Raw genomic sequence first — 27,382 nt, forward strand, 5'->3', positions numbered from 1 at the left:
TGCCTGTTTTTGTAGCATTCCCATGCTGTTTTGGTTACTGTAGACTTGTAGTATAGTTTTAAGTCAGGTAGCCTGATGCCTCCAGCTTTGGTCTTTTTGCTTCAGATTCTCCTGGCTATACAAGCTCTTTTTTGGATCCATATGTCTTTGAAAATAGTTTTACTCTAATTCTGTGATAAGCTTCTATTTTTAAATTAATGGTTAAGTGTTTAAGACATCACAGAGCCTTGGGTGCTGAGAGAAAAACAGTTTGAGACAGAGAAAGGAGATTCAACCATATTTCTGAGTTTTTCTTGCAAGTTGTAAGGTCTGATTGTGCTTTGGACTGCATGGCGACCCCCATGAACTACACGTATACCTCTGGAAGACCTTCTGGAATTAGAAAACCTGAAGTACCTGACAGGAAGACTGATCAGCCCCTGCTGTGCCTAACTAACCTGAGACATTCTTCTATTGTTTCTTATTCTGGCCTCAATTGACAAGGCTATTGAACTTTGTAACTAAAGTTGGACTTGGCCCACGCTCCTGACTCCACAGCCTACAACCCTCTCCCAGTAACTTCTGTAACTTTCCACTGCCCACCCCAAACCGGCAAAACCAATTCCTATCCCACCACCCTTTGCTGACACCCTTTTCAGCCTCAGCCCACATGCACCCAGGTGAATAAACAGCCATGTTGCTCCACAAAGCCTGTTTGGGTGGTCTCTTCATTCAAAGCACGTTTTAACATTTGGTGCCAGGAAACTGGGATGTGGGCACTCCTATGGGAGACCAAACCCCCATCCCTGTTCTTGTGGCTACCTTCATGAAAAGATCTACCTGCTGACCTGGAGTCCTCAGACCAGCCCACAGATGCACACCACCAGCTACTGTGGTAAGCAGTGTCTCTTCTCTGCTTTCCCATTTCATTGTGTTTTCCTTTCCACTTCCTCCCCTTTTCAATTGCATCCTTTTTCCACCACAAAGACAAGGAAAATCAGTTAAATCTGGTTCTTCCATGTACCTCAGGACTGGAAAAATCCTATATACGTCATGGATCTGGGGATTCAGTTTTCCCCAGGGGTTTGACTGTCGTGGAACCGTTCACCCTAGTCACTCGCCCACCAGGCTCATGGCCAATATTGGTGGCAGGTCAACGCACAGACACTCTCTTTGGCCACTCCCCAATGAGGAGGTTCAGCCCAGGTTCAACTAGGGATGCTTACTGAGCAGCTGGGTTGCGTGCCCATTTTCCTTATCTCTGCTGCCTTTCCAGAACCATGGGTGATCATCCATCCTCTGTCCCTCCCTCCCCTCCACTGGCCTGTGTTCTAAAAAACCTCAAGCCTCTTCAACTCTCTCCTGACCTAAAACCAAAATGTCTCATCTTCTGTAACACTGCATGGCCACAATAGAAGTTAAACAACGGCTCCAATTGGCCAAAAAATGGCACCTTCAACCACTCTATTTTACAAAATTTCAAAAATTTTTCTCACCACAATGGCAAATGGTTGGAAATTCCCTACATCCAGGCATTTTTTTTACACACCAATCCTTCCCTAATCTCTACTCATTGTTTTCCCTTCTGTCTGCCCCTCCTTCCTCTGCCGGTCACCCAGACTCCTCCTTGTCTATCAACCCTTCTAGCCAGGCCCTATTCCAGGACCTAACCCCACCCGCCAGAGCCTTCCTCCTCTTCCTCTGCCCACAACCCACCTCCTTATGCCCCTCCTTTTACCTCTTGACTTCATAACTGGCCCAACTTACAGTTTAGTCTCTCAGCTACCTCCTCTGCCCCAGCCCAACTATTCTCCCTTCCAGAGGTGGCTGGAGCCAAAGGTATAGTTAGGGTACACGTTCCTTTTCTGTTATCCAACCTTTCCCAAATTGGCCAATGGTTAGGCTTCCTTTCATCAAATCCTCCAATACTTATCCCAGTACAGTAATCTCACCTGGAGTAACTTATAATGTCATCCTTACTTCTACTCTCACCCCTGAAGAATGCCTAATATGCATTTTGTCACCCAATCTGCCCCCGACATTATAAAAAGGTACAGAAATTAGAATCGGGTCATCAAATTCCACAACAGGAATTAAGCAACGTCACCTTCACGGTGTTCAGTAATAGAGAAAAATCTGCCCTTCGGCACCACATGTCAGAACTATAGATGCTTGCCTCTTCCATAAGACAAACCCCAGCCACACCACTGGCTCACAAAGACTTCAAAGGGCCCAGACTGCAGTGCATCCAGCCACCCATCCTGGACTTGCTTCAAGTGTTGGAAACCTGATCACTTGGCCAAGGAATGCCCACAGCCTGGGATTGCTCCTAAGCCCTGTCCCATCTGCGTGGGACCCCACAGAAATTCGACTGTCCAACCACTGCTCCCAAAACTCCTGGAGCTCCAACCCTCAGCTTGGCAGTTGAAGACTAATGCTGCCCGAGCATCTTGGAAGCCCCCTGGACCATCACACACACTGAACTTTGGGTAACTCTTATTGTGGAGTGTAAGTCCATCCCCTTCTTAATCGATACAGAAGCCACCCACCCCACACTGCCTTCTTTTCAAGGAACTGTCTCCTGGGCCTCCATAACTGTTGTGGGAATTGATGGCAAGACCTCCAGGCCTCTCAAAACTCCCCAAGTCTAGTGTCAATTAGGCCAGCACTCCTTTCCACATTCTTTCCTAATTATGCCCACTTGTCCAGGTCCCCTGTTAGGCTAAGACATCCTAGGAAAATTGTCTGCCTCCTTAACTGTTCCTGGGCTACAGCCACACCTCATTGCTGCCCTCCTCCCCAAACCCATACCTCCCTCAATAGTTCCTCTTATGTCCCCCTACCTTAACCCTAGGGTGTGGAACTTAACCTTCCCATCTGTTGCTACAAGTCACTCACCCCTCATCATCCCCTTAAAACCTCACTCCACTTACCCTGCCCAGCACCAGAACCCCATGCCACAACAGGCTTTAAAAGGCATAAAGCCTGTTGTTACTCATCTATTGCAACATGGTCTTTTAATTCACCCTCCTGCTTCTTCAGCATCTATACTTAAAGGGGTATCGTGTATTCCCTTCCAAAGCACACATTTCTTCCCCTGTTCTAGCTGTCTAATAAACCAGACATATTCTACAGATTAGTCCAAAAACTCTGCCTCATCAGTCAGATTATACTTCCCATCCACTTGATTGTACCAAACCCCTACACCCTCCTGTCTTCCATATCCCCTTCCACAACTCACTGTTCTGTTCTTGACCTCAAAAATGCTTTTTCTAAAGCCCAAATTTCTTCCCCATCTGTTGTAATCTTTCACCAGCATACACATGCTCTCCCTGCGAACCATATTCAGTTAATTTCCCAACTACCAACCCCATCCACTAAACAACAGCTTCTCTCCTTCTTAGGGGTTGTAGTATACTTTCACCTCTGGATACCAGGTTTTTGTCCCCTAACCAAACCACTTTATGAACCTATGAAAAGAAACTTAACTAACCCCATAAACAGAAAATTTTTCCATCATTTTTCCTTTCAGTTGCTAAAGAAGGCCTTAGAGACAGCCCCTACACTAGCCTACACTAGAGCTCTGCAACTCCCCTCAACATTTCTCTATCTACACAGCAGAAATAAAAGACTGTGCTGTCAGAATTCTGACACAGGAGCCAGGCCCACAGCCTGCAGCCTTTTTTTTTTTAAACTTTTTTTTTTTTTACTGTACTTTAGGTTCTGGGGTACATTTGCAGATCATGCAGGATTGTTGCATAGGTACATACATGGCAATGTGGTTTGTTGCCTCCATTCCCCCATCACCTATATCTGGCATTTCTCTCCATGTTATCCCTCCCCAACCTCCCCACACCCTTACTGTCCCTCCCCTGGCTCCCCCAATATACCCCAGTGTGTGACACTCCCCTCCCTTTGTTCATGTGTTCTCATTTTTCAACACCTGCCTATGAGTGAGAGCACACGGTGTTTGATTTTCTGTTCTTGTGTCACTTTGCTGAGAATGACGGTTTCCAGATTCACCCATGTCCCTACAAAGGACACAACATCATCATTTTTTATGGCTGCATAGTATTCCATGGTTTATATATGCCACATTTTCCTTGTACAGTTTATCATTGATGGGCATTTAGGTTGGTTCCAGGTCTTTGCTATTGTAAACAGTGCCACAGTGAACATACATGTGCATGTGTCTTTATAACAGAATGATTTATAATCCTTTGTGTATATACCCAGTAATGAGATTGCTGAGTCAAATGGAATTTCTATTTCTAGGTCATTAAGGAGGTGCCACACTGTCTTCCACAACGGTTGACCTAATTTACATTCCCACCAACTGTGTAAAAGTGTTCCTGTTTCTCCACATCCTCTCCAGCATCTGTTGCCTCCAGATTTTTTAATGATTGCCATTCTAACTGGTGTGAGATGGTATTTCAATGTGGTTTTGAATTGTATTTCTCTAACAACGAGTGATGATGAGCATGTTTCCTATTTTTGTTGGCCTCACATATGTCTTCTTTTGAAAAGTGTCTGTTCATGTCCTTTGAGCACTTTTGGATGCATTTGTTTGTTTGTTTCTTGTAAAAATGTTTTAGTTCTTTGTAGATTCTGGATATTAGCTCTTTAATGGATGGGTAGATTGCAAAAATTGTTTTGCATTCTGTTGGTTGCTGGTTCACTCTAATGATTGTTTCTTTTGCTGTACAGAAGCTCTGGAGTTTAATTAGATCCCATTTGTCTATTTTTGCTTTTGTTGTCAATGCTTTTGGTGTTTAATCATGAAGTCCTTGCCTATGCCTATGTCCTGAATGGTTTTGCCTAAGTTTCCTTCTAGGGTTTTTATGGTGTTAGGTCTTATGTTTAAGTCTTTAATCCATCTGGAGTTAATTTTAGTGTAAGGTGTCAGGAAGGTATCCAGTTTCTGCTTTCTGCACATGGCTAGCCAGTTTTCCCAACACCATTTATTAAACAGGGAATCCTTTCCCCATTGCTTGTTTTTGTCCAGTTTGTCAAAGATCAGATGACTGTAGATGTGGATAAGCAACTTCAGCAAACTCTCAGGATACATAATCAATGTGCAGAAATCACAAGCTTTCCTATACACCAATAACAGACTTAAAGAGAGCCAAATCAAGAATGAACTGCCATTCACAATCGCTACAAAGAGAATAAGATACCTAGGAATACAACTAACAAGGGATGCAAAGGACCTCTTCAAGGAGAACTACAAACCACTGCTCAAGGAAATCAGAGAGGACACAAACTGATGGAGAAACATTCCATGCTCATGGATAGAAAGAATCAACATCATGAAAATGGCCATACTGCCCAAAGTAATTTATAGAGTCAACCCTATCCCCATCAAGCTACCAATGGTCTTCTTCACAGAACTGGAAAAAAACACTTTAAACTTCATATGAAACCAAAAGACAGCCTGCATAAACAAGACAATACTAAGCAAAAAGAACAAAGCAGGGGGCATCACGCTACCTGACTTCAAACTATACTACAAGGCTACAGTAATCAAAACAGCATGATACTAGTACCAAAACAGAGATATAGACCAGTGGAACAGAACAGAGGCCTCAGAGACAACACTACACATCTACAGCCTGTAGTCTTTTTATCCAAACAACTTAACCTCACAGTCCTGGGCTGGCCCTCATGACTATGCACTGTACTAGCTGCCACCCTAATACTCTTAAAGTCCCTCAAATTCACAGGCAATGCCCCAGTTACTCTCTATAGTTCTCACAACCTCCAAGGTTTCTCTTTACACCTCACACACTTACTTTCAGCCCCTCACTTTCTACAGCTTTATGCAGTTGCCCCTACTACTTAAACCACTACTCAAAAAGTCTCTATTATTTTCTGTCTAACTGTAATCAAATTCACTGTACTCATTTACTTTTACATATCCTGCTTTTGTTTAAGTTGCTGGTTTACACTTTTCCTCCAGGCAATTACAGCTAATATTTCACTCTTAATCTGGCTCCCATTCTCTGCTCATATTTAATTTTGTTAATGAAAGTAAGTGGTTGCTTATAGATACCACACGCTTCCTCATACACCATAAAAACAGAAGCTCTGCCTCCACACAGTTACCCTACCAAGCCCCGATACAACCTTTAACAGCTGCAGCCCTTGCTGGTTTCCTCAGCATTCAGGTCCAAAGCTCCAGCCCCCTCAGAACACTTTCTCACCTTTCAGTTTACACTTCCAATTCTGTCTAAGCCACGGACCTATTTTTTCCTCTGTGGTTCTTCTTCTTACATCTGTCTTTCTACCAACTGGGCAGGCACTTGTACCCTAGTTTTCCTTACTCCCAAAATTCAGTTTGCTAATGGGGACAAAAGCCTGCCTGTTCCCCTTGTGGTCCTGACACGACACAAGCGGGTCATTCCATTAATGCCCTTACTTGTAGGGTTGGGAATTACTATTGCATTTGGCACAGGACTTTCCACTTCAGTTGGCACCTTCTTAGCCTCTCTAATGATGTCTCTGCCAGCATTAAAGAATTAACTCAAGAAGTGGCACTCACAGGCAGAGTGCTGGAGAGCGGCAGCAGTGACTGGAGTGGTAGGAGCAGCAATTTATCCGTGTGCAGTCCCAAACTGGAAAGAAGATGCTAATTAAAGTGTAGACGGTGACCAGAAAGGAAATTGAGATTGACATTGAACCTACACATAAGGTGGAGCGAATCAAGGAGCGTGTGGAGGAGAAAGAGGGAATCCCCCCACAACAGCAGAGGCTCATCTACAGTGGCAAACAGATGAATGATGAGAAGACAGCAGCTGATTACAAGATTTTAGGTGGTTCAGTCCTCCACCTCGTGTTGGCTCTGAGAGGAGGAGGTGGTCTTAGGCAGTGATGGACCCTCCATTTTACCTCCTTACCCTGTCACTCATAATGAGGCATCATATATCCTCTCACTCTCTGGGACACCAGAGCCACTGCCCCCTCCCCTGGATGCCCAGTAATGTACGTCTACTGGTGGGAGACTATGAGGACCCCAGGATGCAGTATTCCTGGCCCAGAGGGCCCTTGCTGGCTATTGGGTGTTTGTTTGCAGTCCTGTGAGCTTCCCTCTCTTATGGCTGTGTCCCTGGTTGTCAATAAAATATTTCCTGGCCTCCTGGAAAAAAAAAAAAAATTAACTCAATCACTATCCCTTCTTCAAGCTCAAGTAAATTCCCTAGCTGCAGTTGTCCTCCAAAACTGCAGAGGTCTTGATTTACTAACTGCTGAAAAAGGTCTTTGCCTATTCCTAAATAAAGAATGTTGTTTTTATGTAAACCAGCCTGGCCTCGTATAGAATGCCATCAATAAATTAAAAGACAGAGCCCAAAATCTCACTAATCAGGCAAATGGTTATTCTGGACCTGGCGGGACTGGCTGGTCACTCTCTAACTGGGAGTCATGACGTCTTCCAATCCTTAGTCCTCTAATCCTATCTTTCTCCTTCTCTTATTGAAACCCTGAATTTTTCCTATTAATCTCTCAATTCCTACAAAATCATATACAAGTGATAACCAATCAGTCAATATGACAAATGCTCCTTCTAACAACCCCACAGTATCACCCCTTACCCCAAGATTCCCCAGCAGTCTAAATTCTTTCCCATTTTTAGCTTTCCTTGCCACCCCCAATCCCGCTTGAAGAAGCCCTGAGAAACATTGCCCCATCACCCCTCCGTTGCTGGCATTCCTAATATTCCACTGCCCTGTATTCTTCATTTATTTTTCCTTTATATTAGTAATATAAAAGACAGGAGTGTAAGGTCTGACTGTGCCTTGGACTGCATGGTGACCCCCATGAACTGCATGTACACTTCTGGAGGGCCCTCCGGAATTAGAAAATCTGAAGTAGTTGGAAGGAAGAATGATCAACCCCTGTGGTGCCTAACTAACCTGAGACATTCTTCTATTGTTTCTTATTCCTGCCTCAATTGACAAGGCCATTGGACTTTGTAACTAACCTTGGTCCAACCTCCTGACTCCACACCCTACACCTCCCTCTCAGCTTGCAAAATACCACCCTAAAGTATCTTCTGTAACTTTCCACTGTCCACCACAAACCAGTAAAACCATCTTCTATCCCACCACCCTTCACTAACACCCTTTTCAGCCTCAGCCCACCTGCACTCAGGTGAATAAACAGCCATGTTGCTCACACAAAACCTGTTGGTGGGGTCTCTTCATTCAAAGCACGCTTTGTAACACAAATACCTTTAATAACAACAATGTTCTCTTCAGTGAGTTAACACAGTTGAGAACATGGTGTGAATAGATCTAATAGTTCCAAGACTTCAGTGCCGTAAAAATAATGCCTTGAAAATAAGTCTTTGTTGTGTCTAAGATGTCTGAAATTTAGGGGAGGTATGCCCCAAGTGCCAATTTTCTTGTTGAAATATCATCTTTAGAAAATATTTGCCTACACTATAAAACAAAACAAACAAACAAACAAAACAACAACAACAATGAACGCTGCTCTGCTCTGTGAGGAGCCCTTGTTTTGTTTCTTTGCTTCTCTAGTAAACTTGCTTTCACTTAGAAAAACGTTGCCAAATTGCCTAATCAGATTGCTTTTTATTTACAAAAATGTGAATCTCATACTTCAGTCAACACATCTAGCTTAGCACGATGCCAATAACTTTGTTTTGATGGAGTAAGCAGAAATTGTTAGTTCAAATTGAGAAACAAGTTTTTTTGAAAAACAGGCTCTTCAGTGGGCATTCAATGATAAATGTCTTTTGTTCTGATATTGAATGAGGTGTTACAGAAGTGATTTGGACACCACTATGATTCTAAATAGCACTGCTATTATGTGCATCTGAAGTGGTTTTTATTTTTACTTTTTGCGTCCTCTTTTGTTTTCTGTTCATATTTGCTATTCCATCACTTTATTTTGTGGTTTCATTTATTTTGATCAATGATGTGCATTTCCAATTCTGTAAAAGTTTAATTCAGTTGTATGTGTGATAAAATATAATATCAAATCCTTTGCAAGGTTGAATTACCTTGCACAGCAGATTGAACATTGTATACCTGAAAATCTAGAGAGATGCCAGTGAGCCAAGGATCAAATGACCTATTTCTAGTCAAGCCATTTTCATGGCATCCTGGTCCTCTCTGTCATATGGCTCCTTATAATTCTCTGCGGTTTTCTTCCAATGTAAGTAATTGCTCTTAAGGATTCTTGCAGTGAACTTTCATATTCTTTTCTCTTTCCTTTCTACAAAAAGCAGGTATATTTTAATTTGAAAAACTCTGTTTAAAGAATTATGATCAAGTAACTATCAAGGTGCCCAGAACTGGGGTAAAACACAGAACTTGCAAAGCTACCCTGGGCTGCTGTGCATTGCCATCCCCCAGAAAGAGACTCCATCCTGATTGTTGTGATTATTATTCCTGTGCATTTCTTTAAAGATTGTGTCATACACACACACACACACACACACACAGCAAAACTGTGTTTTGATATATATATCAAATATGTATATATCTATATATTTCAAATATATATCAAAACCAAATATTAGGTAGTTTTGCTGGCTTTTATGCTTCCTGTACAGCAAATGAATCATGCATCTATTTTCCCATGCTGCACGTTATATATAGGAGTTATCTGTGGTGTGGGAGGGAAAGAAGGAGGAAGGGAGGAAGGAGTGAAAGAAGAAAAGAAGGAAGGGGAAAAGGAAGGAAAGGGAAGAAAAGGGAGTGATAAAAAGGGAGGGTGAGAGTTTGAATGAAAATAGAAAAGAAAGAGAGGGAGGAAGACACAGAGGGAAGGAAAAAGGAAAGAAACAAATGAGAGAAGAAACTAAAATAAAGAAAATAATAGGCTTTGAGAAATTAGAAACAATATGCATTGCTAATATTATTTAAATCAGGGCAAATAAAACAGATGTGGATAACCTCTACAGAATAATGAAAATATAAAAGGGCTTCATTAGTTATCCTTTGCTGTGTAACAAACTAGTCCCAAATTTCGTGAGTTAAATCAACAAACATCAACTAACTCAAAAGCATAATACAAATACCAGCAAAATGAAGCCACTGCAGGTAGAAGAAATTGAATAAACAAGAACATTTTATGAATTGGAACAAGTAAGAGGTCATTGGTGCACAGATGAAAATTATTTTGTCATCCAAATGTTCCAAAAAGCAGGTGCCACCATTGGATTAAAGTTACAGTATTTTATTAGGGGACACACCTGTCAGACGATACAGCCACAAAGGTAGGTTACTCTGGGAAAGGCCACAGATGAAGATGTAAGCGATGGACAGAAGGAGAGAAGCTTCAGTGGGTGTGTCCTAGACCACAGACAATCTAAGGAGAGTTGAGCAAGGCCATGGAGGAGTCCTGGAGCCACAGCTGGCCATCAGAGGAGTCCCCTGTCTCCCAGATGTTGGGAGCCCGCTCCAACCCTGTACATGGGTGCCTGGAGTCCTGGTGGTGACCAGGAATGAGAAAAGAAATAAGACAAAGACAAGAGTAGAATTTCACAATATGGGTCCAGGGGGCCAACACACTCTAGCACAGGGGTGACCACATTGGCATTGAACTCTGGGCTCCACACTCTTTTATTAGGTGCATTATCTTGTTAATCTTCCTGGCTGTGGGGAGGGGAGATGGAAGGGAAGATGGCCAGGGGGAGAGCTTGAGTCTGCAGCATTCAATAGCAAATGTGGTTCTCTAAGAAATGCTAACTTAGGACACTGAGTTTTACCACCCATTGTTTAGCAAGGTGCATCTGTAAAGAGGCACAGTGGATAAGGCCCCATAAGGTCTGACCACACATTGCATCAAGGGGCTTTTATCTCCCAAGCATTGTGGACACAGAGGAATTAGAATTACTCCATATTCTGAGAACAAAGGCAGAGCCTGTGGCATTCCGGTCTTCTCTGTCCTGCAAGGACTTCCAGCCTAGCAAGCTCCCATATGCAAAGAACCCCACTCCCCTGCCCCTGAATCTTGAGAACAGAGGTTGCATTCCTTCTCAGAGCTCTTGCATCAGCTCTCTTTATGAGATTCTCATGCAGACCCTATATTGGGAAGAGATCACGGGACCAAAGCCATCTTTGCTGCCTTGCAACCACACAGCAGCATTCCACAGTTTTAAAGCGCTCTCAGATGGTCTTTACAACAGGCCTGCTGTTGCCACTGGATTCCTGTTTTTATAGACCTTAAACAATTTTTATTTTACTGCACCATAATTTGGAGTTTTCTCAATTCAATATTTGATCTGTGGCACAAATCTCAGTGTATAACAAGCAAAGCAAGCTTGTAATCATTTAACTAGAAGTAGCACAGGTCTGCCCCTGGCCATCCTGGCCCACACCAGGAATGTCTTGCCTTAGTGTCACTGGTGTGACCCATCACTGGTTGGGAGCAGCCCATGGGAAGCAGGGCCTCAGCACCAATTCTAATGTGGATGTCAGAGCACAGGAGCAGGGCCTGTGGAGATTACCCAGGAGTGTGACTCAAACCTTCTGCTCTGACTGGTCTGGGCCTTTAGAAATCAAGTTGTTTCAGGCTGAATTGCTGGATCATTCTGCTCACACTTACAGTGGGGCAAGGGAAACAGAAGGCCCCCAGGTGATCTCTGGTTTCTACACACACTTCTGCCCTCACTGTGTGAAAGTAGCCATGCATCCTCCTGGGGATGAGGATCTATTACCTGGGCCTGGAGAGGAGGAGACTCCTCTTCTCACCAGCTGGTCTCTGGGCACACACTGTCTAACCTTTTCTGGTGACAACCATAATGTGTAGTTCAGTGGGCTGTCTTTTATCTGCTTTGAAAGGTACCCTCCTGTGGAAACCAGGACCTCCTACCCTGCACAGCCCAGTGTTGGGAGATAAAACATGCAAAATACCCCAGTGGGTGGATCTAAGCGATTGGACATGGAGCCATGCCTGCTTCCACCTTTTGATTTCTGGACCTATATGTTCTTCCTGTAGAGAACACAGCACTGTAGAGATGTCTCCGATTCAAACAATGCACCAAGTCCTGAAACATGGCACCCACTCCTCAGAGTGTCTCCTTCAGGCTGGCACTAAGTCCCCATAGAATAGGTGCCTAACCCTGTGAAGATGAACCTGTGGCCCTTGCAGGATGGAAGTGTCTAAATGTAGTCGCCTTGTTACTTAGTGGCTAGTCACCTAAAGAAATAGTGCCCAACTAGAGCATATCATGGGCCTCCAATGCTGATGAGTTGGACATTCAGAGTTGGCAGCAGCTGGGTCTGCCTTGGTAGGGGGAAGTCAGTGCTTCTGGTCCCGTATGTAGCCCCATGCCTGCCACTGTGTTTGCTCCATTCATGAGTCCATCCTACCAGGCCTGGGCTGACCCGGTTGAGGGCCGGCTGACTTCCATTGTCTGTTTGGTTGTTCAGTGCCACTTCAGACTTGGGTGTTTTCTGAAGGTGTCAACATGGGATTCAAGCTCAACCCAGGTGGACCATTTTCACCTCATGGTGGTTGCTATTGGGCCTGTGCAATCTGTGACTTTGTGGGTCACATAGGCACTTGGAACCACATAGTTGCTTGGTGTTCTATGGTCAAGCAGTCTATGAAATCAGGACCAGCAACACTAAAAATTACTTCTAACAGGGGGCTATGTCTCTGCTGTGGATGACGTGATCTTATGGCAGAATCCCAGGCCCTCCACTGTGACTCTCCCACTGGTGCTTGGTTCAGCTCCATTCTGCATTTTTCCCCGCCACTGGCACCACCAGCACCAGGAAGTCTGAGGGATAGTGGCTGCTTGCACCATGGCCTGAATCTGCTGCAGGGTCCTTTCCTGTGCAGGTCCCATTTGAAGCTGGCCTCCTCCTATGTCACTTAGAGTGTGGGCCAAAGCAACATACCTAGATGTGAAATGTGGTGTCAGAACTCAGAGGCTCTTCAGGCAGTGTGCTTCCTTCCTTCTGGTGAGGATGCAAGATAAGACAGTTTGTATTTTACCTTGGAGGGGACACACCTGCATTCGCTTAAACACTTGGCACATTTTTACCCATAAAACTTCACTTTAGTGGCCACTTCTGAAGCTCTGTAAGGTTTATCTTCACCTTCTGGAGGAATGTGTTTTGCCAAGGACTCCAGTGCACTTTCTGCCTGCTGCTCATCAACCCCAATCAGCATGAGGTTGTCAATGAAATGAGCTGATTTAATATCCTATAGGACATCCAGTATGTCTAGTACAGTCTGAAGACTATACTATAGAGGGGAGGGGAGTTACAATAGCCATGGGGCAGACTATAAATACATGTGCTGTGGATCCCACATGAATGTGAATCATTCCATATCCACTGTCTAATTGGAGAGGAAAGAATGCACTCACCAAATCCATAGCTGCACGCTGTGTGCCCAAGGCTTTATTAGTCCGCTCTACCAGTGATATCAGACAACATAAAAGCTGCAATTATAACTCCTATTTGGTCATATCTGGAGTAATCTCATTCATTCTTTAGGACTCATCAGGCTTCCTCAGGGACAGGTGGGTGGATTACACAGAAACAACAGACAGCCCCAGCACCACCCCACATCCTTTAGGTCTCTAATGGTGGTGTGACCCCCACAATGCTTTCACTGTCTTCCACAAGAAGACCCACACTGGAACACACTATGATTTTCTATTTGCCCAGGATGAGGGTAGTGAAAGAAGTTTCCCTTTGACTTACAGCACAATGAGAGGCCTTATGCCACAGACTAGGGACTCAGTGTGGAAGTGACTCCACTTAGCAGGGAATCAGTGTCAATTATGCACTCAGGGAAATAAGAGATAACCAGGGCTCAGTCTATAGATCCAGTGGTCTCATTGTGGACCATAATGTGTCCAGGTTTACTCCCTGACCTTCAAAAGCCCCACTGTGATGGGGTCATGATAGTGCTGTGGGCATCTGGGCATCAGTGTCAGCTCACACCCAGTGTCAGTAATCCCCCTAGTTCTGCCTGTTTCCTTTCCCCAGTGTACAGTCTCCTGAGTAAATGGCTATAGGTTTCTTTGCCGAAGGCCTGAGGGAATTGTCCCAGCGTATACCTCCACAGGGTTGCAGGGAGTTCCTCCTGGGATATGGACGCATCCTCTGTCACTGAGATCTGAATCTGAATCGTGGCTGAGGTCTAGACACTGAGGATGGGATCAGAAATTTGTATTGCTTCAAGCACCTTCACCCTCCTGACCCTCAGTTCTTGCCTTCCTATCATAGATATCAAGCAGTGCCCTTGTTGACTGCCTGTCCTAACCCTGGGACTCCACCTTCTATTAACCTTCCACACGTTCCCTGCAGCTTGAATCCTCTTGGCTGCTCCTCTGTGGTGCCATAGTAACAGTGCCCTCTGGCTTTTGCAGGTCACTGCCACTACTTGGTCTTTGTCTCTTCAGAGCCACACTATTCCCAGGGATAAATAAATGCAACTCTGGGACCATCTTTACTACCATCACCCCCAGCCTGTAGAGGACAACACCCCGACACTCGTTAGTGATGCAGGTCCCTCTCACCAGCACGTTCCTGAGGCTCTGGCAAAAGATGTGCCCTCTGGGCCCTCTTGTGGAGCATGGTCCTGGTGCACCTTCACCACACCCACTTCCCCCAGCCTCGTTATTCCATCCTCTACATGTTCCAGGGCAACTAAGACATGTCTACCTTGTTGAGAGTTGGGCATTATTTTTTCTAATCTATATGGATTCACCCCAGCCATGGGTTGACCCCCACTTATCAGAGTCCTGGGGTGTTTGATAAATGCACACCCTGTGAAAGTGCCTCTAATCCAAAGGTTTTTATTCATCCAGCCTGAAATTATGGTTTCTTAATCAATGCCCTCAAATTCCAATCCCAGAAGTGCTCCTCGAGCTCCTACAGTGAAGTGCCAGGAGTTCCTGCAAAGCTCCTGAGTGGGATTCCCGTTGCATCATGGGGGTGAGGCTTCTGCAGCATCTTCCAGCATAGGTAGGAAGTAGGAACCATTACTAGAGAAAGGTGAGCATCCTCTGCATGCCCAGAAGATCCTGGAGGACACCCATCGGATAACCCTGTTCGTTTTCAGAATCTCAGATTCCCCCAACAGGGCCCTGACTTTCCTGTAACAGCCCTGCCTTGGCTGAGTGTCAAACATCTGTGGAGCACTGTGGCCCTCGAAGTGATGTTTTCGACTATAATTCCATGCTCTCTGCCCTTTCACTACAGGAGATAAAGGCCTCTCCATGAGACACTACAGAGGCTGTCACATGTAGCCCGTGATGGCTGTTAACAATCCTCGGGTTCTCATGATCCTTTTATAGGGCATCAGCACAGCCAAGCAGTAACCAGCCAACTCCACTGTCTTTGTAGGTTTCCTCCAGCCCCATCATTACTGTGCAGGGAATTCTATCGCTGCACTTGCTATGGCTTCCCCTAACCAGGGCATCTTCTCCGCTCAGCACTGGAGACCCACAGCAGCTCAGCTGCACCTTGTGCCGCAGAATTTCTGTGTCTCCCATCAACCCACGTGGCATCCTCTTGGCCTACCAGGCAGTGGGTGAGCTTATTTCAAATTCCCATTTTTGCCTGTTTTCATGGATCACCCTTCATACTGCTTGTGTTAATTAAGGTCCCCTGAGGAGCAGACACAGTATTAAATGCACAAGGATTTACTAGAGGAGAATACTGGTGAGAGAAATTCAGGAAAGAGACACAAAAATGCAGGGACCACAATGCAACTCTGAACCCCAGTGAAGGAGGGAGGGCAGGAAGATCAGCTGGAAGCATCCTAGACCCTGTGTAGGCTAAGGGAAGTTCAGTAAGTGTGGCAGGGAGCCCTGGAGCTTCAGTCAGCCCTCAGAGGAGAAATGTTCCTGCCTTAGTTTCTGCCCTGCTTTCCTCAATCATTGGCTGGAAAAGACCTGGGGCAGGTGTGGTCTCAGAGCAAATGTGGCAATAGATTTCAGGCTTCAAGAGCTGAGGCCATCGCCAGTTATGCTTCCTCTAGCTGAGGGTCTGGGATGTGCATTATCATGACTGCCACAACGATCCAGTGGGGAGAGAGGAAAAAGGGTGATGAGAAAGAGAAAACAAAGTATTAATTGAGGAACTGACACTTTTAAGTAGATGAGAAGGGATGACATTTGGGGCACCAGAAGAGGGACTGGCTCTGGCTGAGAACAGAATGTTTCACCCACAACAGTCCCCCACACAATAAAATGCCTGACATGCAGTACAGCTGCCAATGCATGAGCAGACAGTGGTGGGATCTGTGAAGCTGTTTTCTACTGGGTTCAGTTTTCTTAGTGAAGTAGGAAGCAACGTCATCAGCTGAGGTAAGAATGGAGAGGAAAGGTTGGATGTGTGAGCACAAAGAGAAGGTGTGTAAGAATCATCCAGGACAGGAGGAGACTGGGGGTGAGCGATGCAGGGACAGGGTGATTGCTGGCCATGGTGGGGGCTCTCCCTGAGGTTTTGAATCCTGAATTTAAAGAGACCAGTCAGCATGCTGTGTGCTGCTCTCCAGCCTCCTACAGCTCATGGGGGCAGGTGCAGCGTAGGCAGAGCTGGAGCTCACCAGGTGTGTAGTTTTGCCAGGTGAGTGTGACAATGCAAGGGAGAGGCAAGGGAGGGATGGAAATTGTTTATCATAGAATTCAAAATGGGTGAGGAGGGAGGAGAGGACACCAAGGGTGAGGGACAGTGTGTAGGTGGCAGGATCACTAGATTGGGAATTCCGGGGGCGTGGAAGGATTGTTGGAACTGATATACTACAGGGTGGCTGCCAATATTGTTTTAAATTTACAAATGTGATTATTTTATGTTCAGTGTAAATTTGTTTCAGGTTGTTTAACCTTATATGTATAGTTTCACATACCTATAACAACAGTCATTTGGGCCTCTCATATTCTAATAATTAAAACTTAAAGCTGTGTCCACATTGCACTGCAAGTATCAGTCATGCATAACCCTGGCACTAAGAGTCAAAAGGGAAAGTCCCTCTCCTGTAAAATTTCACAAAGTTTCTGGGTTCTTTTTCTGCTCAGTGGGAACAAGTCAGCTAATGAGGAACATGAGGTCATTGGCTTCATCTAGAGGTGCTTCAGCTCCCAACTGTGAGGAGCGTCAACCACTAGGAAGGCCTCCCTGCCTGGGTCCTGGAGCCCTACACCATGGCAGAGGCCATCTTCCCTCCCAGTGCAGAGCGATGTCCCAGATAGCTAGCTGGCTAGCAGCTGCCGACTCTCGGGCAGTTTTGCCTTCTAAGGCATGGGTTTTTGTCTGAGGACCTTTCTGAGTCCAGATGATCAAAACTGATGTCATTTACTCCCTTCTCTGACCAGGGGCCTGTGGCTGTGCCCTCCACTCACAACAGGACATCCCTTCAGAACATGCTTCAGGAAGCCAACATCTCCACCCACAAGCTCACACATGCATCATATGTGCACAGAGCTTTGGTTCTAGTTCAGGAGGTGTAGGGGGAGGCTCACTAGTCCAACAGAGCTTGGTACCAGTATCATATGCCAGGAGCCAAGGTCACAAGGGATACAAAATGCCCAGACCTACCAGAGAAGAGAAACCCCTACAGCATGCAGGGCTAGACAGGGCAAGAAACAAGGCCATTCTTAGCCAGCAAGAAGAGGGAAAGGGAAATTACAGACATACCTTGGAGATTTTGTAGATTTGGTTCAAGACCAGGACAACAAAGCTAGTCACACACTTTTTTTGTTTATCTAGTGCATACAAAAGTCATATTTACTCTACTGTAGCCTATTAAGTGTACAATAGCATATGCATTAAATGAGCTATGTACATACCTTAATGTAAAATCACTTTATTTCTAAAAAATGCTAACAATCATCTGAGGCTTCAGCTAATCCTAATCTTTTTGTGGCTGCAGACTCTTGCCTCAGTGCTGATGACTGCTGACTGGTCAAGGGAGTGGTTGCTGAAAACTGCTGGCAATTTCTCAAAACAAGACAATGAAGTCTGCGGCATGGACCGATTATTCCTTTAACTTGGACACTCAGAGGGCATTGTAGGGTTACTAATCTGCCTACTCTCCATGCTGTTGAGTCTCAGGGAATAGGGGGTGCCAGGAGAGGGAGAGAGTTGAGAAAACAGCCAGGTGGTGGAGAAAGTCACAACACACATGACATTTATCATTAAGTTCATTTAATAAGGGTGTGGTTCATGGTGCCCAAAAACCGTTACAAGAGTAACTTCAAAAATCACTGACTGTGGGTCACCATAACAGGTATGATAATGATGAAGTTTGAAATATTTCAAGAATTACCAGAGTGTGACACAGAGACATGCCGTGAGCATGTGCTGTTGGAAAAATGATGCCAGTAGACCTACTTGACACTGGGTTGCCACAAACATTCAGTCTATTAAAAAATAAAGGAAGAAAAAAGAAAAGAAAAGAATGCAGTGTCTGCAAAGAGTAATAAAAGGAAATACATTAAAAGATATGCCTGTATTGCCAGGCATGGTGGCTCACACCTGTAATTCCCGCCCTTTGGAAGACCAAGGTGGGTGGATCACCTGAGGTCAGGAATTCAAGACCAGCCTGACCAACATGGTGAAAACCTGTCTCTAGTAAAATTATCTGGGCATGGTGGCACATGCCTGTTATGCCAGCTACTCAGGAGGCTGAGGCAGGAGAATCACTTGAACCCAGGAGGTATAGGTTGCAGTGAGCCAAATCAAGCCACTGCACTGCAGCCTGGGCAACAGAGTGAGACTCTGTCTCTAAAATAAAAATAAAAAGATACACCTGCAAAGGGGAAATCAGTACTCAAGCAAGGTCAGGTTGAGCTTTCTAGTCAGGTGGACCTGGACATGAAACTTCCAGGCTTTTTCACCAACCAGCTGTGGAGTCCTGTACACATCTGGCCCACAGCTGGCCCCGATACACACTTATCCAGTGAGTGCTGAATGTAACCACCTAAGTCAGTTTTCTCATCTGTAACCCAGTGATGTAACTCCTCCCTTGCAGAATTCAGGAGAGTAAGTGAGAAGAGACACAATGCCAAGAGAAACAGACAGAAGACCTGCGGAAGGCCGGGCCCAGTGCTCTAAGGCAAGCTGTGTCTAAACTGGCGGAAATGTTTTTCAGATCAGGAACAGGAGTTGTTCTGGATTCTCTCTGGGTCCAGGCTGGGAGGTACATTGTGGGCAGCAGAACAGGATGGGGGCAAAGGCTGTGACAGGTCTGGCACTTAAGTGAGGCCAAGGCTGGGAGCTCCTGGTGGCTGCTGGGCAGCTCAGACAGCCCCCCGCCTCACCCACCATGGTCCTGCCTCTGCCTTGGCTCTCTTGGTGCTGTTTCCTTTGCCTCCTCCTGACCTTCTGGTCCCTGGCACCCCAGGGCTCCTGGTGATGTTACTCCAAAATCCCCAAGGCAAGCATAGAAGTGCAGAATAGCTCCAGAGGCAGTGAGAAGCTGAGGTCACCCCCAAAGGTAGGTGGCACCAAACATGGGGGTGGAGGAGGTAAAGGAGATCATACCAGAGTAAGGAAAATCCCTCTGAATCCCACCCCGCACCACCCCCACCCCTGAAGCTCCTTGTCTATCTCCAGCTCTCAGCTCCAGCTCCTACCTCCACCCCAGCTCAGATGTCAGGGCTTTGTCTCCCTCAGCCCTCTCCAGAGCAGCACAGTCCACAAAGTCTTTGAACAAGAGTTCTCCCCATCTAACAATTAATTATTTCTTACTGGTGAGGGACAGCTGTTCCTCTCTTTCCAGTGACCTCCTATCCTTGTTCAAGGCATCCAGAAAAAGCCCCTCAGCCAGGGATCTCTATCATCCTCCCAGCAGCCTATACCCAAGACAGGGAGCTCCTTGGGCTAGAAAAAGAGAGAGGGAGGTCCAATTCCTCCCTTACACCCAGACCCTGCAGCGCAGGTTCCCAGGGACTCAACACCTGCCCCGGCTGATGCTCCCTCCCTAACTTTCCTCACCAGGGCCCCTGAACCCACCATACAGCTGAGCTGGCCCAAGTGAGGAGTTGCTGGAGCAGCTGCTGGAGCAGGATCAGGCCCTGCTGGAAGGGCAGGAGGGAGTGAGGGCCCCAGGCCCTGGCTCAACATCCAGAAGCTGAAGGAACAGATGAGGAGGCACCGAGAGAGCCTGGGAGGAGACACCCAAGCTTCCCACCAGTGCCCAGGCACCCTCCATCCCTGGAAATACTGTTCACACCCACCAGGTGCCCCGGGATCAGAAACATCCCAGCCTCTCTCACGCCAGAGAAAGTGGAAGAGACCCCCACAAAGGGCCAGCAATTGACAGGTACTCGGGGAGCCGGGGCTCTGCAGTCTTAGTCCCATTCCCCTCTGACCTCACAGCAGGGCACCCAGGCATCACAGGAATTTTTGCTTAACCATGACCTAAAATAACCTCACCCCAAATACAGTAAACAAGAGAGCAGCCACACATAATGCAGATGCACTTGTGTTTCATCTTTAGTTATGTTAAAAATTCTGACAATCAGGAAAAGGGGTTCAGGATTGGTGCTGATGCAGAAGAAGGAAGACAGAGGGTGGAGGTGTCAGAGGGGGAGTAGATTTTCCATCACACCCACCTGGTGTCCGCTCCTGAAGGGCAGATGATCACATTCCAGAACGGGTGAGTCTTGTATCGTGTCTGTTCAACTGAGGCAAAAATGTCACAGAGAGTAAGGAATGAAAAGGGGAAATGAGGCAGAAACATACAGCACACATGCAGGTGCTGGTGTACTGTGTGGGTTCAGAGGACAGACTTGGTGGTGGGGAGAGAGATGTAATATAATGAGAGAAGAAAGAGTCTCCACATAGAGGCCAGGAAAACATCCCGACAGAGCATCAAAGGCATGGGACATGAACCAGTCACGTGTCCATTACGCATCAGGTGCCCATGACCTAGGTGATGGGATTGAAGACAAACACACTAAAGAGCAGGGAGGACCTCAGCGTTCCCTGAGCTCAGCACTCACTGTGGAGGAGACGTCTGTCTCATCAGGCAGCTCCTAACAGTGACGTCAACGTGATGCTGCTCATCACTGAGGATCCCGGCATCATTCTCATCGGACACACACTGCCAGCTCTGGCCACCTGGAAGAAGACAGAGGGTGGGACCTGTAGATCCCAAAACGGGAAGACACCCAGAGGGCGGGATGAGGATGTAACGTGTGAAAAGATACAAAATGTAAGGAGGTGGAGGAGGGGGGTGTCTTTCTGGGTGTGGGGCTTACCTGATGGATGTAGGTCTTGAGTCCTCAGGTACGTCGTAGGTACAGACAGTGTTCATTCATCCTCTCCATGTCCATGACTCAGCCAAATAGGTTGGTTGCTAAATAATTGGTCTTTAAAAATCTTTTGGGGTCTTGACATATGCAGAGTAGCAAAAAATTTTAGTCACCTGAGGTGCATTCCCTGGCTTCCTGATCAGTTTTCCCAAAGCCTCCACTGCCGCCCATGCACCCTGGGTGCCCTCCGCACTCCCTGAGGTTCCTGATGCACGTGAGAAGGTAAGAGCCAGAGGAGTTAGTGGATCATGGATTGAGGTGCCACTTCCCATCTCTGGAGGTGGCAAGGAGTGGAGTCATAAGCTGGCACTGAAGAGGCCTCTGCCTTCACACTGTGTTTGGTCATCTCATTGCCCAGGCTGAACTCTGAGAAGAAAGAACAACTTGACTGTCTACAAGAAGTGATAGTCCTGAGAAGAAATCTAAGCAAATACCTGTGGAGCAATCACAAGGTCACCTGAGACTGTGAGACAGCGATCTGGCCTCAGACTCAGGAGTCTTCTCCAATACAGAAGCAGCAACCACATGCAAGCCAGAAACTGCGGGAGCCTCTCCAGGAGGCTCAGGGACCAGCAATGACTCAGCCTGACTTCTGTGCCTGGCACTTCCCTTGTATGTCTGGCTGTGGCTTGGAGGGCTTAAGTCTGAAAAGTGGGGGCAAGGAGGTGGTGTTCAGACAAAGCTTTAATTGCTAGGGGACATGGATAGGGTGCCACCCTCATCATTGTTGCCTGATCAAGTTTCTTGTGCCTGATTCCTGGCACACTCATCTCCCTGCCCCTGGGGGTTGCTGAGGGAGTGGAAGTGGGGAGGGGAGTCTCGAGGCCTGGCAGAGTCACTGTCTGTGGGTTTCCTCCTCTCTGACCTAGCAGATTCAGAGCACACTCAGGCAAGCTGCTCTTCTGTGGAGCCTCTTCTGCCCCCACCCAGTTTCTCCTGTTGTCAACCTTGCCTGTGTGCCTGTGTATTGAGAAGGGATCGAAGCTGAGAAGCAATCACCAGGCATCCACCTGGGCATCCTCTTGCCCTTCAAGGAACACCTGGCCTGCTGCCCTTGGAGAACTGTGGCCTATGGAGCCTCAAGGAGTCCAGCATGTCAGGGTCCCAGTCTGGGCCAGGAGGTCCCACCTTCCATCTGTCCACTGTCAAAAGAGGCATGGGTGACTCACAATTTCCAGTACCGGGTCTTGCACTGTCACTGATCTGCACCTGCCTGTCCTGAAATTCTTTTGCCTTCTTCACCCAGTCCTGGCAGTGGACACAAGGTGGGCGAGTGTGCAGCATCAGCATCAGCATCAGCGTCACAGCAGGGGGGCAGGTGTGAGTCTTCACACTCACATCTTGACGTCCAGAAGTAAACCTCTCATACTGTTACCCAGTATTTCAGCTAAAATATACATTTTGAAATTCCTTTTTTTCTCCTTTCTCTTTAGTCTTAAAAGGTAATCGTGAAATAAATGGTAGAAACTTTTTTCTTTAGCCTTAAAATATAGCCACAGCCTTGAGGTGTACTTTAAGACTCTGTTTCCCCTCCTCTCCCACCAAGCACTCCCTTCACCAGGACCTCATGACCAACGTATGCACGTGTATCTATTAGAACTATATTCTTGCTTAGAAACTCCAAGGTCTATTCTTGAAACAAGCCAGGAATGGAGACCCAGCTGTGGAATTCCCCCCACTTGGAGATCACCTCAAGACAGATCATCTGTAATCTGTCCACAGTTGAGATGTTGCCAACCAGTACTCCAGGTGGACAATATTTCCAGAGAGCCCTTGGAACAAGACATCCAGACCTGCACCCTGTGCCGCTCCTGCATGTTTCCAGCCCAAGATTTCACTTTTCAACCCTTTGTCAGCCTAAAAATTTGAGATGATTTCTTGAGGCTTGAGCCCCATCCTCTCCTCAACTGCTGGTATTTGAATAAAGCTGCTTTCCTTTCACAGCTCACTTCTTGCATAGTGGCCTGTTTGAGCCACGAGCAGCTGGACCTGAGTTCCGTTACATCCACTTACAAGGCGAGAAGGTTGAATAACTGCTATTCATCATGGTCAACACCTCCAGCTGTGATCACTCCACCCATCAGGATGAACAAGGTCACTGGCTGCAGGAATTCCTGTGGATTTCAGGCCACATGTGGGAATCTCAGAACTCACTTGCCACCTGTGTTGCTCTCAGGACTGGGCCAGTCCCCCTGGAGTGAGGTCTCTCCCCACTGCAAACCTGGGGGTTCCTCTGAGCTGCTGGTAGTGCAAGGTCTTCTCTGATGGCCAGAGCAGGTCCTGAGGCTCCACCATCCATGCCCAACTGTTCCTGGAGGATGGAAGTAGGCAGAGGAGGGCAGGAAGCAATGCTGGGGTGGATCAGAAAGGGGGAATTTCGGGGTCCCGGTGTTTCCTGTGTCCTCCCTGCAGGACCCTTCATGCTCTGGGGGAAGCACCAGCTGCTTCCGCAGTGTGCTCTCTGGGTGGAGAACTGCAAGGGTGGGAAGTGCGGAAATCCTCTGCTCCTGGGGGACCTAATCCCGGTACTCTTAGGTGCTTGGCTAAGGATTCCAGCACAGGAACCTCTTGTCCCCTGTGACCTGCCCTTGCCTTTCTACATCTGTCCAACTGGATGGTGCTGCCAAGGGCTCTGATGCATGGAAGCAGGTTGTGTGCCCTGCATGGGAGGATGCTTTCTGCCCATCTAGCTGGGCCTCAGGTCAGGGCTATGAGCCTGAGCTTGGAGAGGAGATGGAAGGAGATGGCCTGGGAGCAACCATCTGTCTGCCCTTACTAGTGCATCCTGAAGGTATCATCCCATCCACTAGTGCCTTGGAGGGACCCCACTCCCTCAACCCTCCTCTAGGGGTAGTTCCGGGTGATGCCTCCTCAGGACTTCCTGCCTCCAGCCGTGTGGGGGATTGGTCAGAGTGGTGGTGAAAACTACAGGGAAAGGAGGCAAACCTTTTGAGAGGTTGGAAGGTTCTGTAGAGCCCCGGGGGAGAAGAGCTGAAGGCAGCTGTTCTATAACCCTGAGGCAGAGGGCAAGGAGTAGGTACAAGGCAGTGTTGGGGAATTTATCTTAAACAGGCCTGTTTATTTATGTTGGCCAGGAACTAACCTTTCATTATCCTGGTGCAGGGAACAGTAAATGTTGATTATCTACAGGCCGTGTTTGCTCCAGGTTTTCGGCATTGTGCCTGCACTGAATAAAAGCAAGCAGCTCCAGCTTCTGGAGGCTGCTCTCTGGCCACTAGAGCCAGGCAGTCACCTAGCTGCTCTTACACTGCATACCTGCCGGGTCTGCACAGACCCGGCACAGCTGCACAAATCCCTGAGAATGGCACATGGGTGTGAGGATGCCAGGAATTGCTATTCTCCAGTGCTGACTTGAGTGTGTGTGTGTCTGCACAAGTATGTGCATGTGCACAGGTGGGAATGGGAGTATGTGTGTGCATGTGTGTAAGCGTGAGTGTGGAAGTGGAGCATGAGTGTGTGCATGCCCACAGGCAGCAGTGGGAATGCCAGGGTCCTCACTCCTCCCTGCTTTGCTTTCTCTCCAAAATGTGACCACACAGCAGCTTGGCCATCATCTAGGTTTAAGTGTATTAAAGAGAAGGGAAACACAACTAGGATTCCAGGCTCAGCCTGGAGATGTGTGAGGCCTCCGACCTGGAGCAGCACCTGCCCCTAAAGACCAGGCACAAATCACAGGACAAGGAGGGATCCAGACAAATAGACAAGGAATGACCACAGCAGGAACTCTATTGAGTGCAGAGTGAGGCCACACACCACTCAGCACCTGCCCCTCCACCCGCCCTTCTCTCCCCACCTGCCCCTGCCTCAGCACAGCAGATCCTCAGAATCTAAAAAGAGAACCTGACTTCCATGTTTTATTAATAGTTGGTAATATTTCACCACATCTTCATAGAAAGGATATGAGAACAGTAACTAACAGAGCAAGACATCTGTTTAGTGTGAGTGACAGGGTACATGTGGGAAGGAGACACTGACACTCTTTCATTCCTAGAAAAGCAGTGTTGACCTAGGTAAGGGGACCCCAGGTCTGGATATCTGTATTATGTGGAAGGGGTTCTAGGGCATCTGTGGAATTGGCCCCTCTCTCCCCCATCGGCCCCATTCTATGCTTGGAAGGAGACAGAGCTCATCACCTGAGCAGCTGGAGGAAAAGAAGTAAGCAGCTAGAGAGACAAGGGAGCTGAGAACAATCTGTGTCTTGCTGGTCTACACAAGGCAGCTCTCAAACTGTGGAGAATATGGTAATGACCAGATTCAGCTCTGCCACTCTCAGCCTCGACACCCTGAGCATTATGTATGTGTGAGCTCTGAGCCCATCGCCATCACCGACCTTCAAATCCAGAGATCCCCCACAGCTGGAAGCTGCTCCACTTCCTCAACTCCTGATGGCTTCAGGCTCCAGGGATCATATTTCAGAAAGCTGTGAGCACAGCTTCCAGGACCCTGTAACCACCTGGAGAATGACAATAAAGAGGTCTCACCAGAGCTGGGTCTTTATTTATTTCCAGGAGGAAACTATTTGAGGTAGGACTGTGAGATGGGAGAGGCACAGGACTGTGGCCCCATCCTCTCTATTCCAGGGGCTAGAGATGAGCAGCCCCTGCCACCCCTTCAGTGCTGGAATTTATAGAGTAGACTCCTCTGGAAGTTCTTAAGACAGAATATCCTGTTAGGTGCCAAGGTGGAGAAGTGTCCCAAATATCTTAAATACCTGGTTAACATTGCAAATTAGCTGAGATTGAAAAGTTAAACCCAGGGCATAGGAGAGGAGGAAGAGACAGTATGGCACCATGCAGTCACCCTCCTGGATATCTGTTTATAGAGAGGGCCTTCTCTGCAGGGTGGGGGTGCCCAGCATCAAGGTCCTGAGTACCGCTACCCTGCTATTCTCATCTGTGAATAGGGTTGGACCTATGTCTTCCTCCAATATAAACAACCAGGGGAATCTATCCACATAACATCTGGTACCCTCACATTAATCCTGTATTACTGTTTGATTTAATATTTCATATCTTATAGAAATGAACCAAATGGAAGGATGATCCCTTTGCTAAAGGTAATTCAGATGATATGAGAACCAGATTAGAACTTATGTCAATGTTTAGAATCCTCATGGAGGATAAGGGGTGTACAGAACCCAGAAATGATCATGAGGCCTGAAGCTGCCTGGTGCAAAGGACCCTCCCCTGCACCCTGGAGCTCAGAGGAAACAGCACAGCTGACTCCCAGGGTCTCCAGCCTCCGGCCTCTACTGTCAGTCTGCACTTTCTCAGCCTCCTGGCTGCCAGGCTTCTGGTTCCCAGCAGCCTCCTCTCTCACCCTTCACCTCTTCTGATCGGGGTCATTGGCCACTTGACAGGCAGTGCCCTCCTTGTCAGTCTGCTTGATTCCCTCTCAGGGTTTGTGACTTGACTGGGTTCACCATCTCCAGCCTCAGCGGGAACAGGGAGAAATAACTCAGCTAATCCCCCAATAGCAGTGAGATTCCTACACATGAGATGTGGTGAAGCCATCATTCTAGTCCCTCCCATGCCTGAGAGCTTCTTGCACATCACAGGTCCAAGCACCAGCGCAGGAAGTAGCTCTAAGTCAGAAATGGTTTCCATGGTGGTGAGGATGAGCTGGGAAGGGGGTTCTGAGAAGGGAATGAAAGAGGCCTGGGCCTTCAAGTTAAAACCCTGAGCCTGACACAGAATAGATCCTGCTGTGCCAGTTCCGAGAAGGGGTTTCCACTCCCCCTCACCTCTTCACCCGCCCCAATATAAGAGGTCTGGGCAGCCCCTCATGCTGCACAGCCATGGGGATCCCTGCCTCTCCCCAGAAGGCACCACCACAGCTGCCCACTTCTGGAAGGTCTCATACCCCTGAGGTGTGGGGTCCCCATGCTGTACATCCTGGGTCTGGTCTTCCCTGTCCCACAGCCAAGTCAGTGTGATCTCTGCCCGGTACAAGCCCCTAGCCCAGCACCTCAAGATGACATTTCCATTAGAACCTGCATGAGGGTCACAAGTGCTGTGACTGCTCTGAGGAAAGTCAGAAGGCTGAGGCATAATGAGAAATAGACAGTAGGATTCTCGTGGGTGGAGAAAATTAATAAGGCCAGCTCTCAGCCTCCTGGCCAGAGGTCTA

General features: G+C 47.2%; 2 pseudogenes; both read left to right on the forward strand.

Moving 5' to 3' along the window:
* The first annotated feature begins 6,526 nt into the window (after positions 1–6,526).
* LOC135276600 (NEDD8-like) lies at positions 6,527–6,850 on the forward strand (annotated as a pseudogene).
* A 12,389-nt stretch (positions 6,851–19,239) lies between these two features.
* LOC105705745 (mitochondrial coiled-coil domain protein 1-like) lies at positions 19,240–27,121 on the forward strand (annotated as a pseudogene).
* Positions 27,122–27,382: the final 261 nt, after the last annotated feature.

This window comes from Aotus nancymaae, unplaced genomic scaffold (genome assembly GCF_030222135.1).
Source record: "Aotus nancymaae isolate 86718 unplaced genomic scaffold, 86718_ANA_hifiasm-v0.15.2.pri h1tg000027l, whole genome shotgun sequence".
Classification (NCBI taxonomy): Eukaryota; Metazoa; Chordata; class Mammalia; order Primates; family Aotidae; genus Aotus; species Aotus nancymaae.